The sequence below is a fragment of the Phocoena phocoena genome, chromosome 2 (assembly GCF_963924675.1).
Source record: "Phocoena phocoena chromosome 2, mPhoPho1.1, whole genome shotgun sequence".
Classification (NCBI taxonomy): Eukaryota; Metazoa; Chordata; class Mammalia; order Artiodactyla; family Phocoenidae; genus Phocoena; species Phocoena phocoena.
Window position 1 is genome coordinate 167,255,503 of NC_089220.1, and position 12,908 is coordinate 167,268,410.

The window sequence follows — 12,908 nt, forward strand, 5'->3', positions numbered from 1 at the left end:
TTAGGTCTTTAATCCATTTTGAGTTTACTTTTGAGTATGGTGTTAGGGAGTGTTATAATTTCATTCTTTTACATGTACCTGTCCAGTTTTCCCAGCACCAGTTATTGAAGAGGCTGTCTTTTCTCCACTCTATATTCTTTCCTCCTTTATCAAAGATAAGTTGCCCATATGTGCGTGGGTTTATCTTTGGGCTTTCTGTCCTGTTCCATTGATCTGTATTTTTGTGCCAGTACCATACTGTCTTGATTACTGTAGCTTTGTAGTATAGTCTCAAGTCTGGGAGCCTGACTCACCCAGCTGTTTTTCTTTCTCAAGATTGCTTTGGCTATTCGGGGTCTTTTGTGTTTCCATACGAATTGTGAAATTTTTTGTTCTAGTTCTGTGAAAAATGCCATTGGTAGTTTGATAGGGATTGCACTGAATGCTTTGGGTAATATTCACAATGTTGATTCTTCCAATCCAAGAACGTGGTATATCTCTCCATCTATTTGTATCACCTTTAATTTCTTTCATCAGTGTTTTTTAGTTTTCTGCATACAGGTCTTTTGTCTCCTTAAGTAGGTTTATTCCTAGGTATTTTATTCTTTTGGTTGCAGTGGTAAATGGGAGAGTTTTCTTGATTTCACTTTCAGATTTTTCATCATTAGTGTATAGGAATGCCAGAGATTTCTGTGCATTAATTTTGTATCCTGCTACTTTACCAAATTCATTGATTAGTTCTAGTAGTTTTCTGGTAGCATCTTTAGGATCCTCTATGTATAGCATCATGTCATCTGCAAACAGTGACAGCTTTACTTCTTCTTTTCTGACTTGGATTCCTTTTATTTCTTTGTCTTAACTGATTGCTGTGGCTAAAACTTCCAAAACTATGTTGAATAATAGTGGTGAGAGTGGGCAACCTTGTCTTGTTCTTCATCTTAGTGGAAATGGTTTCAGTTTTTGACCACTGAGAATTATGTTGGCTGTGGTTTTGTCATATATGGCCTTTATTATGTTGAGATAAGCTCCCTTTATGCCTACTTTCTGGAGGGTTTTTATCATAAATGGGTGTTGAATTTTGTCGAAAGCTTTCTCTGCATCTGTTGAGATGATCATATGGTTTTTCTCCTTCAATTAGTTAATATGGTGTATCACGTTGATTGATTTGTGTATATTGAAGAATCCATGCATTCCTGGGATAAACCCCACTTGATCATGGTGTATGATCCTTTTATTGTGCTGTTGGATTCTGTTTGCTAGTATTTTGTTGAGGAGTTTTGCATCTATGTTCATCAGTGATATTGGCCTGTAGTTTTCTTTCTTTTTGACACCTTTGTCTGGTTTTGGTATCAGGGTGATGGTGGCCTCGTAGAATGAGTTTGGGAGTGTTCCTTCCTCTGCTACTTTTTGGAAGAGTTTGAGAAGGATAGGTGTTAGCTCTTCTCTAAATGTTTGATAGAATTCACCTGTGAAGCCATCTAGTGCTGGGGTTTTGTTTGTTGGAGGATTTTTACTCACAGTTTCAACTTCAGTGCTTGTGATTGGTCTGTTCATATTTTCTGTTTCTTCCTGGTTCATTCTTGGAAGGTTGTGCATTTCTAAGAATTTGTCCTTTTCTTCCAGGTTGTCCATTTAATTGGCATATAGTTGCTTGTAGTAATCTCTCATGATCCTTTGTATTTCTGCAGTGTCAGTTGTTACTTCTCCTTTTTCATTTCTAATTCTATTGATTTGAGTCTTCTCCCTCTTTTTCTTGATAAGTCTGGCTAACGGTTTATCTTCTCAAAGAACCAGCTTTTAGTTTTATTGATCTTTGCTTTCGTTTCCTTCTTTTTTTTTTCATTTATTTCTGATCTGATCTTTATAATTTTTTTCCTTCTGCCAACTTTAAGGGTTTTCTGTTCTTTCTCTAATTGCTTTAGGTGTAAGGTTAGGTTGTTTATTTGAGTTGTTTCTTGTTTCTTAAGGTAGAATTGTATAGCTATAAACATCCCTCTTAGAACTGCTTTTGCTGCATCCCATAGGTTTTGGGTCGTTCTGTTTTCATTGTCATTTGTTTCTAGGTATTTTTTGATTTCCTCTTTGATTTCTTCAGTGATCTCTTGGTTATTAAGTAGTATGTTGTTTAGCCTCCATGTGTTTGTTTTTCTTTCAGACTTTTTCCTGTTATTGATATCTAGTCTCATAGTGTTGTGGTCAGAAAAGATACTTGACATGATTTCAATTTTCTTAAATTTACCAAGGCTTGATTTGTTACCCAAGATATGATCTATACTGGAGAATGTTCCATGAGCAATTGAGAAGAATGTGTGTATTCTTTTGTTTTTGGATGGAATGTCTTATAAATATTAATTTAGTCCATCTTGTTTAATGTATCATTTAAAGCTTGTGTTTCCTTATTTTCATTTTGGATGATCTGTCCATTGGTGAAAGTGGGGTGTTAAATTCCCCTTCTATGATTGTTACTGTCGATTTCCCCTTTTATGGCTGTTAGTATTTGCCTTATGTACTGACGTGCTCCTACGTTGGGTGCATAAATATTTACCATTGTTATATATTCTTCTTGGATTTATTCTCTTGATCATTTTGTAGTGTCCTTCTTTGTCTCTTGTAATAGTCTTTGTTTTAAAGTCTATTTTGTCTGATATGAGAATTGCTACTCCAGCTTTCTTTTGATTTCCATTTGCATGGAATATTTCTTTCTATCCCCTCACTTTCAGTCTGTATGTGTCCCCAGGTCTGAAATGGCTCTCTTGTAGACAGCATATATACAGGTCTTATGTTTGTATCCATTCAGCCAGTCTGTGTCTTTTGGTTGGAGCATTTAATCCATTTACATTTAAGGTAATTATTGATATGTATGTTCCTATTACCATTTTCTTAATTGTTTTGGGTTTATTATTGTAGGTCTTTTCCTTCTCTTGTGTTTTCTGCCTAGAGAAGTTCCTTTAGCATTTGTTGTAAAGCTGGATTGGTGGTGCTGAAATCTCTTAGCTTTTGCTTGTCTGTAAAGCTTTTTATTCCTCTGTCAAATCTGAATGAGATCCTTGCTGGGTAGAGTAATCTTGGTTGTAGGTTTTTCTCTTTCATCACTTTAAATATGTCTTGCCACTCCCTTCTGGCTTGCAGAGTTTCTGTTGGAGGATCAGCTGTTAAGCTTATGGGGATTCCCTTATGTGTTACTTGTTGTTTTTCCCTTGATGCTTTTAATATTTGTTCTTTGTATTGAATTTTTGATAGTTTGATTATTATGTGTCTTGGCCTGTTTCTCCTTGTATTTATCCTGTATGGGATTCTCTGTGCTTCCTGGACTTGATTAACTATTTCCTTTCCCATATTAGGTAAGTTTTCAACTATAATCTCTTCAAATATTTTCTCAGACCCTTTCTTTTTCTCTTCTTCTTCTGGGACCCCTATAATTCGACTGTTGGTGCGTTTAATGTTGTCCCAGAGGTCTCTGAGACTGTCCTCAATCCTTTTCAGTCTTTTTTCTTTCTTCTGCTCTGCAGTAGTTATTTCCACTATCTTATCTTCCAGGTCACTTATCCGTTCTTCTGCCTCAGTTAGTATGCTACTGATCCGTTCTAGAGATTTTAAATTTTCATTTATTGTGTTGTTCATCATTTTTTGTTTGCTCTTTAGTTCTTTTAGGTCCTTATTAAACATTTCTTGTGTTTTCTCCATTCTATTTCCAAGATTTTGGATCATCTTTACCATCATTATTCTGAATTCTTTTTCAGGTAGACTGCCTATTTCCCCTTCATTTGTTAGGGCTGGTGGGGTTTTGCCTTGCTCCTTCATCTGCTGTGTGTTTCTCTGTCTTCTCATTTTGCTTCACTTAACTGTGTTTGGGGTCTCCTTTTTGCAGGCAGCAGGTTCATAGTTTCCATTGTTTTTGGTGTCTGTCCCCAGTGGCTAAGGTTGGTTCAGTGGGTTGTGAAGGCTTCCTGGTGGAGGGGACTAGTGCCTGTGTTCTGGTGGATGAGGGTGGATATTGTCTTTCTGGTGAGCAGGTCCACATTTGGTGGTGTGTTTTGGGGTGTCTGTGGCCTCATTATGATTTTAGGCAGCCTCTCTGCTAATGGATGGGATTGTGTTCCTGTCTTGCTAGTTGTTTGGCATAGGGTGTCCTGCACTGTCGCTTGCTGGTCGTTGAGTGAAGCTGGCTGTTGGTGTTGAGATGAAGATCTCTGGGAGATTTTCACCGTTTGATATTACGTGGAGCTGGGACGTCTCTTGTGGACCAGTGTCCTGAAGTTGGCTCTCCCACCTCAGAAGCACAGCACTGACTCCTGGCTGCAGCACCAAGAGCCTTTCATCCACACAGCTCAGAATAAAACGGAGAAACAAAAGAAAGAAAGATGATAAAATAAAATAATGTAAAATAAAATAAAGTTATTAAAATAAAAAATAATTGTTATGAAAAAAAATTTTTTTAAGTAATAAAAAAAAGGACAGAGAGAACCCTAGGACAAATGGTAAAAGCAAAGCTATACAGGCAAAATCACACACAGAAGCATACACATACACACTCACAAAAAGAGAAAAAGGGGAAAAATATATACATATATCGTTGCTCCCAAAGTCCACCTCCTCAATTTCGGATGATTCATTGTCTCTTCAGGTATTCCACAGATGCAGGTACATCAAGTTGGAGATTTAGTGGAGATTTAGTCCGCTGCTCCTGAGGCTGCTGGGTGAGATTTCCCTTTCTGTTCTTTGTTCGCACAGCTCCTGGGGTTCAGCTTTGGATTTGGACCCGCCTGTGCGTGTAGGTCGCCTGAGCGTGTCTGGTCTTTGCTCAGACAGGATGGGGTTAAAGGAGCAGCTGATTCTGGGGCTCTCCCTCGCTCAGGCAATGGGGAGGGAGGGGTACGGATGCGGGACGAGCTTGTGGCAGTAGAGGCCACCGTGACTTTTCACCAACCTGAGGCGTGCTGTGCGTCCTACCGGGGAACTTGTCCCTGGATCACGGGACCCTGGCAGTGGCGGGCTGCACAGGCTCCCGGGAGGGAAGTGTGGATAGTGACCTGTGCTTGCACACAGGCTTATTGGTGGCTGCAGCAGCCACCAAGTGTATTACTTAGTGTCTCATGCCTGTCTCTGTGGTCCGCGCTGATAGCCGCAGCTCGTGCCCGTCTCTGAAGCTCCTTTAAGCAGCGCGCTTAATCCCCTCTCCTCGCACACCAGGAAACAAAGAGGGAAGAAAAAGTCTCTTGCCTCTTCGGCAGCTCCAGACCTTTCCCGGACTGCCTCCCGGCGAGCTGTGGCGCACTAGCGCCTTCAGGCTGTGTTCACGCCGCCAACCCCAGTCCTCTCCCTGCGCTCTGACTGAAGCCCGAGCCTCAGTTCCTAGCCCCAACCCGTCCCAGCAGGTGAGCAGAGCAGCCTCTTGGGCTGGTGAGTGCCGGTCGGCCCTGATCCTCTGTGCGGGAATCTGTCCACTTTGCCCTCCGCACCCCTGTTGCTGCACTCTTCTCCGTGGCTCCGAAGCTTCCTGCTCTGCCACCCGCAGTCTCCACCCATGAAGTGGCTTCCTAGTGTGTGGAAACCTTTCCTCCTTCACAGCTCCCTCCCACTGGTGCAGGTTCCATCCCTATTCTTTGTCTCTGTTTTTTCTTTCTTCTTTTACCCTACCCAGGTACGTGGGGAGTTTCTTGCCTTTTGGGAGGTCTGAGGTCTTCTGCCAGCATTCAGTAGGTGTTCTGTAGGAGTTGTTCCACATGTAGATCTATTTCTGATGTAATTTTGGGGAGGAAGGTGATCTGCACATCTTAGTCTTCCGCCATCTTGAAGCTTCCCCGCTCTTCTTTTTTTTTTTGCTGTACGTGGGCCTCTCACTGTTGTGGCCTCTCCCGTTGCAGACCGTAGGCTCCCAAATGAGGCCACCATCACTCTGATACCAAAACCAGACAAAGATGTCACAAAGAAAAAAACTACAGGCAAATAACACTGATGAACATTGATGTAAAAATCCTCAACAAAATACTAGCAAACAGAATCCAACAGCACAATAATAGGATCATACACCATGATCAAGTGGGGTTTATCCCAGGAATGCAAGGATTCTTCAGTATACGCAAATCAATCAATGTGATACACCATATTAACCAATTGAAGGAGAAAACCTATCTGATCATCTCAGTAGATGCAGAAAAAGCTTTCAACAAAATTCAACACCCATTTATGATAAAAACCCTCCAGAAAGTAGGCATAGAGGGAACTTACCTCAACATAATAAAGGCCATATATGACAGACCCACAGCCAACATAATTCTCAGTGGTGAAAAACTGAAACCATTTCCTCTAAGATCAGGAACACAGCAAGGTTGTCTGCTCTTGACAGTTATTTAACATAGTTTTGGAAGTTTTAGCCACAGCAATCAGATAAGACAAAGAAATAAAAGGAATCCAAATCGGAAAAGAAGTAAAGCTGTTACTGTTTGCAGATGACATGATACTATACATAGAGAATCCTAAAGATGCCAGCAGAAAACTACTAGAGCTAATCAATGAATTTGGTAAAGTAGCAGGATACAACATCAATGCACAGAAATCTCTGGCATTCCTATACACTAATGATGAAAAATCTGAAAGAGAAATTAAGGGAACACTCCCATTTACCACTGCAACCAAAAGAATAAAATATCTAGGAATAAACCTACCTAAGGAGACAAAAGACCTGTATGCAGAAAACTATAAGACTCTGATGAAAGAAAATAAAAATTATACAAACAGATGGAGAGATATGCCATGTTCTTGGCTTGGAAGAATCAACATTGTGAAAATGACTATATTACCCAAAGCTATCTACAGATTCATTGCAATCCCTATCAAACTACCACTGGCATTTTTCACAGAACTAGAACAAAAAATTTCACAATTTGTATAGAAACACAAAGAAACCCGAATAGCCAAAGTAATCTTGAGAAAGAAAAATGTAGCTGGAGGAATCAGGCTCCCTGACTTCAGACTATACTACAGAGCTACAGTAATCAAGATAGTATGGTACTGGCACAAAAACAGAAATATAGGTCAATGGAACAGGATAGAAAGCCCAGAGATAGACCCACGCTTGTATGGTCACCTTATCTTTGATAAAGCAGGCAAGAATATACAGTGGAGCACAGACAGCCTCTTCAATAAGTGGTGCTGGGAAAACTGGACAACTACATGTAACAGAATGATATTAGAACACTCCCTAACACCATACTCAAAAATAAACTCAAAATGGATTAAAGACCTAAATGTAAGGCCAGACACTATAATACTTTTAGATGAAAACATAGGCAGAACACTCTATGACATAAATCACAGCAAAATCCTTTTTGACCCACGTCCTAGAGAAGTGGAAATAAAAACCAAAATAAACAAATGGGACCTAATGAAACTTAAAAGCTTTATTAGCACAGCAAAGGAAACCATAAAAAAGATGAAAAGACAACCCTCAGAATGGGAGAAAATATTTGAAAATGAAGTAGCTGACAAAGGATTAATCTCCATAATTTACAAGCAGTTCATGCAGTTCAATATCAAAAGAACAAATAACCCTATCCAAAAATGGGCAGAAGACCTAAGTAGACATTTCTCCAAAGAATATATGCAGATTGCCAACAAACGCATGAAAGGATGCTCAACATCTCTAATCATTAGAGAAATGCAAATCAAAACTATAATGAGGTATCACCTCACACAGATGGTCAGAATGGCCATCTTCAAAAACTCTACAAGCAATAAATGCTGGAGAGGGTGTGGAGAAAAGGGAACCCTCTTGCACTGTTGGTGGGAATGTAAATTGATAGAGCCACTATGGAGAACAGTATGGAGGTTCCTTAAAAATCTAAAAATAGAACTATCATATGACCTGGTAATTACACTGGTGGGCATATATCCTGAGAAAACCATAATTCAAAATGAGTCATGTACCACAGTGTTCATTGCAGCACTACTTACAATAGTCAGGACATGGAAGCAACCTAATTGTCCATCGACACTTAGGAGATCAGCTTGGTGTTTTGTGACCACCTAGATGGGTGGGATAGGGAGGGTGGGAGGGAGACACTAGAGGGAGGAGGTATGAGGATATATGTATATGCATAGCTTATTCACTTTGTTATATAGCAGAAACTAACCATTGTAAAGCAATTTTACTCCAATTAAGATGTTAAAAAAAAAAAAAGAAATGGTATTGGCAGTGGTGAAAGAGAGAAAGAAGCGTCTAGGATGACTCTCAAGATTGTAATGTGATTTTCTGCGTGATTTTTGAAGCCATTAACAAAGAGAGGGTATTTTGAAGGAATAGGTTTGGATGGACAAAGGTGAGTTTGGTTTTGGACATGCTGAGATTAGGTCATCCATGAACCCTAGCTGGAGAATACTGGAGTGGTGCTCAGAAGAGAGGTCAGAGCTAGAGATAGATTTGAGTTACCCCGATGGGGTATTCACTGATGCTGTGGGAATGAAATAGGTAATCCAGAGAAAGGGTGTGAAGAAGAGGGGCAGACTTACTGTGTACCACTGAGGAATAATTTAGATAAGAAAATGCTTGTTCTAAGTCTTTATGCAAAACTTGAATCACCTGAGGGATTTATATTTTAAGATACAGGAAGGGAAAGTAATCTAATTATTTTGATATCCATTTGCTCTGATTTATTTATTCTGCTGGTATCAGGAGAACTGATGTTGAAATGCCTTAAAATAAGTTCTATCTATTTACAGCTCTCTGTGAGTCTGGAAGTCACAAAATCTTTGTAAATTTTCCAAGTCTTTGAGAACAGCCTTCATGATATGTGCTTTCAGACCACAGGCATATGGTGAGAGTTTGCTTGCCTTCCAAAAGCAGACATTGAGAAACAGGAGAGTTTGGTTATAGTTTAGACAGTTTTTGAACTGATTTAGCAGTAATGGGTCAACTTTGTTTTAATGACTATATTTTATTTTCTTGAGAACATACACTGTGGATGTTCTCATGGATTTCCATATATATATTTCAGAATTTTAAAAATTTTATCTGGCATGTAGTCCATTCATATTCATGACTAGACATGTGAATATGGTCATTTTAATGATGTAAAGCAAAAACACTGTATGTAATTCTCTTGTAATTGACGAGCTCAAGTTCTAGCCTATTTTTAATTTTAATTTTTATTTTTTTTGCGGTACGCAGGCCTCTCACTGCTGTGGCCTCTCCTGTTGCGGAGCACAGGCTCCGGACGCGCAGGCTCAGCGGCCATGGCTCATGGGCCTAGCCGCTCCGCGGCATGTGGGATCTCCCCGGACCAGGGCACGAACCCGTGTCTCCTGCATCGGCAGGCAGACTCTCAACCACTGTGCCACCAGGGAACCCCTAGCTTATTTTTTAATTGAAATAGATTTGACATACTACATTGTATAAATTTAAGGTGTATATGTTTTTTGATACGTTTGTATATTGTAGTATGACTGCTATTGTAGTGATAATTAGCACCTGTATCACATCACATGAATTGTCTTTTTTTAGTGGTTAGACTCATTACATTCTAGTCTCTTAGCAAGTTTGATGGTTGTAATACAATGTTGTTATCGATATTCTAGCCTGTTTTCTTCTTATATTGGGTTACTATAAAAATGTGTCTGCCAAAACCACTTGTAAACAAGTAGGTAATGTGAACAGATTCTCATGTGAATTGATCTGAATGTTTACCAGCAAATTGATACATTTTGTTCTTGTAAGACAAATAAACAACTTTTTCGTATTTGTAGTGATATTTTAAGTTGGTAGATAAAATAGGGGAGATAATACAACAAAATCTTCTGTCAGTTTTAATAATAGCAAATGGGGTTTTTGTTGCTCTGTTTGTTTTTATGGTGCCCTTTTGGAAAAAGGCATTTTCTGAGGCCAGAAAAAAAGTGATTTTTGAAAGGCCATACAAAATGTTATTTCAAATTTAAACATAATTGAAATATATTAGCAAAAACTTACTCATATTAGAAATGAATTCAGGAACTCATTGAATGACAAAATTGTTTATATCTAAGAAGAACAGAATCAGAACTTATCAGTAGATTTCTAGACACTTTTCAAAATAATTTCTTGTGTGCAATGAGAAATTAGCAGGCATATATGTTTTATATAGTTATGGTACCTTTTCCTATAAATAGTGTATTCTTGAAGAATTGAATTTAACTTGAATTTTTAATAGATTTTATTGAATGGAATAAATAATAAAATATTATTTATTAGAATAATAATAGAATAAATAGAATAAACTAATACTAATAAAGTTTACCCAAAGACACAGAGCCAATAAGCAAAACTCAGATCATAAAGACTTCAGAGCTTACCTATTTAAAAATTTTTTATTTTATATTGGAATATAGTTGATTTACAATGTTGTGTTAGTTTCAGATGTACAGCAAAGTGATATAGTTATACATATATCTATTCTTTTTCAGATTCTTTTCCAATATAGGTTATTACAGAGTATTGAATATAGTTCCCTGTGCTATTCAGTAGGTCCTTGTTGATTATCTATTTTATTATATATAGTAACGTATATGTGAATCCCAACCTCCTAGTTTATCCTTTCCTGTCTTTCCCCTGTGGTAACCATAAGTTTGTTTTCTATGTTGTGAGTCTATTTCTGTTTTGTAAATAAGTTCATTTGTATCATTTTTTAGATTCCACATGACATTTGTCTTTCTCTGTCTGACTTACTTCACTTAGTATGATAATCTCTAGGTCCATCCATGTTGCTGCAAATGGCATCATTTCATTCTTTTTTATGGCTGAGTAATATTCCATTGCATATATGTACCACTTCTCCTTAACAGCTTACATATTTAATTACCACCCTATGTGTGATATTCCTGTTTCTTGGAGTGTAGGTAGAGAACTCTGAGCTTCCTGTCAATTTCTTGCTCCCTTTCTTGTAGGGCTCTCTTCCATCTTTGCAAAGTGATCAGATAGAAGTAAATGAATGGGAAGTATGGAAATGTCATTGGCTTAAATGTAAATTAATAGAATATACAAATTGAAGGTACAAATGGTAGAAGTACCAGAAAGTTATATACTATTGCTTTCTTTGTGAGTTTACCCATTGTGTGATAGGTCTTGCAAATTGGTGGCACCAATTTCATGAGATTTGAGGAGTAATAAAAGGTCTGTTGATTTTTATCTTTATCCACCTTAGTGTGAGTTTCAAATCCTTTGTTATTTATTTATTTTTATGAAGGTACAGTTTACATAGAGTGAAATGCATGAATATTAACTGTACAGTGCAGTGTGTTTGACAAATGCATACACCCATGTATGCATGCAAAAAGGCAATCTATGCCTTTTTCAAGATGTAGAAGTTTCCATTCTCCCCAGAGAGTTGTCTCTTGCCCTTTCCCAGTCAATCCCCACACCTCCCTCTCAGAGTTCTATCACTGTAGATTAGTTTTGTCTGTTCTAGAACTCCATATAAATGGAATCATGCAGTGTGTTCTCTTTTGTTTCTGGCTTCTTTAATATATACTGTATAATCTTTGAGATTCATATTGACTGTGTGAATCACCACTTTTCCCCTTCTATTTCTGAGTGGTATTTCATTGTAAGAATATTATTATAATTTGTTTTTTCATTTTCATGTTGGATGGATATTTGTGTTGTTCTCCTTTTTGATTATTATAAATCAAGTTGCTGTGAACATTCTTTTTTGTTTTTCAACTGGAAAGCATTTTATTAAACATTTTTGGATGTTGCTTCCTACTTTTAAGTAAAAAAAGCCATTTCAATATAAACAAATATATAATGAAGTCATCTCCCTTTATGTGAAGAAATATGAATGAACTTTGCATTAATATTTAAAGGCAAAGTAGTTCATTGCCCAAACTTTAAATATCTCAAGAGCACAACAAATTCTGAACACACTAAGATCATGTTGCTACTTCAGTATTCTTGGGAATGGTGAGTGATTAGTTGGTCTGTGGTTTAGGATTGGTTTCCATGCTTGTTTCTTGAGCTTCTTCTACCTCTGAGAGCTTTTTATCGTTTTCCAGTGTTTGTTGAAGTTCATGGATGGTGCTAAGAAGAACGTGAAACTGTTTCCTTCTCAATTCCAGCTTATCTTCAATACTTCATTTAATATGTGAAAGATGCTCTCATTCTTTTCCCAGAGCCTGTAGTTCCTTTAATGTCTCATGCCTCTCTGGATGACGCAGAATCACTTTTGCCAATGCATCATATTCTTGGCTATCTTTTTGCATTCATTTTGCTTGAAGAATTTGCTTTTTGCACTCAGTGATTTTTTCATGTGCTCCAGCAATGCTACCTTCTATTTCTTTGTAAATTTTTTCATAATTTTCCATTTCTCTGAGATTCATATCATATACCAGCAAACTTTTGCCCATTGAAAATTCACATTGGGACAGTGTGCTCAGCATACGTTGGTACTGGCTGTATCCCTCTTCCTGGGATCCAGAGTTGTGCCACTTAATGAAACTTTTCGCTAGCAGATTAATTTTCCCATCATCTCCAGTGCCATCTCCATCAATGAGGAGACGCTTCTGTATGACTTCGTTATCAGTCACGGCTCCCACGTGCGCGGTGGCGGTGGCCACTGTGAACATTCTTATACAAGTTTTTTTTTGCAATCAAATGTTTTTCTTTCACCTACGATTAGAATTGCTTGGTCATAGGGCAGATGTATTTTTAACTTTCATAAGATGCTGCCAAACCATTTTCCAAAGTGGTTGTTATTGTATTTTATATTCCCATTAGCAATGTATGGAAAGTCGCCTTGCTCTAAATCCGCTCCACATTTGGTATTGTCAGTCTCTTTAATTTTAACAATTTTAGAAGGTATCTTTTTATAATTTTAATCTTTTCAACCTTTCTGTGAGATTAGAATTTTAAACTGTTCTGTATTGTAAAAGCAATATATTTTACAGAGTTTGGAAAAGACTGA

General features: G+C 37.8%; 1 protein-coding gene and 1 pseudogene across 1 annotated transcript in view; one reads left to right on the top strand and one right to left on the bottom strand.

The window, feature by feature from the left end:
* The window catches only part of GPR158 (G protein-coupled receptor 158), a 316,868-nt gene that overhangs the window by 190,150 nt on the left and 113,810 nt on the right, over nucleotides 1–12,908 (top strand). The gene's annotated exons all lie outside the window — the stretch shown is intronic.
* LOC136117873 (THO complex subunit 7 homolog pseudogene) lies at nucleotides 11,917–12,570 on the bottom strand (annotated as a pseudogene).